Here is a 278-nt window from a genome sequence, read left to right on the forward strand (position 1 = left end):
GAGGGGCGGGGCGGGGGAAGAAGGTTGGCTGCTGCCCGCAAAGCCTGCCTTGCTGTAGGAGCCCAGCGCCCGCAGCACCAAGCTTCAGAGCGGAGCGTGGGCTCCACTGGCGCCATGTTAACCCCTAAGGCGCCACTTTTTGACAACATGCTTAGTGGGGTAGCGGCCACTACCCCTGCTCCCCCCCCAGCTACGCTACTGCTCCACAGCCCACCTGTGCCACAATAACTGGTTTTCTGCATATAAAAGCCAGGGCCGGGGTTAGTGGGTAGCAAGCA

The sequence above is a fragment of the Terrapene carolina genome, unplaced genomic scaffold (genome assembly GCF_002925995.2).
Source record: "Terrapene carolina triunguis isolate 2854851 unplaced genomic scaffold, T_m_triunguis-2.0 Scaffold58, whole genome shotgun sequence".
NCBI lineage: Eukaryota > Metazoa > Chordata > Testudines > Emydidae > Terrapene > Terrapene triunguis.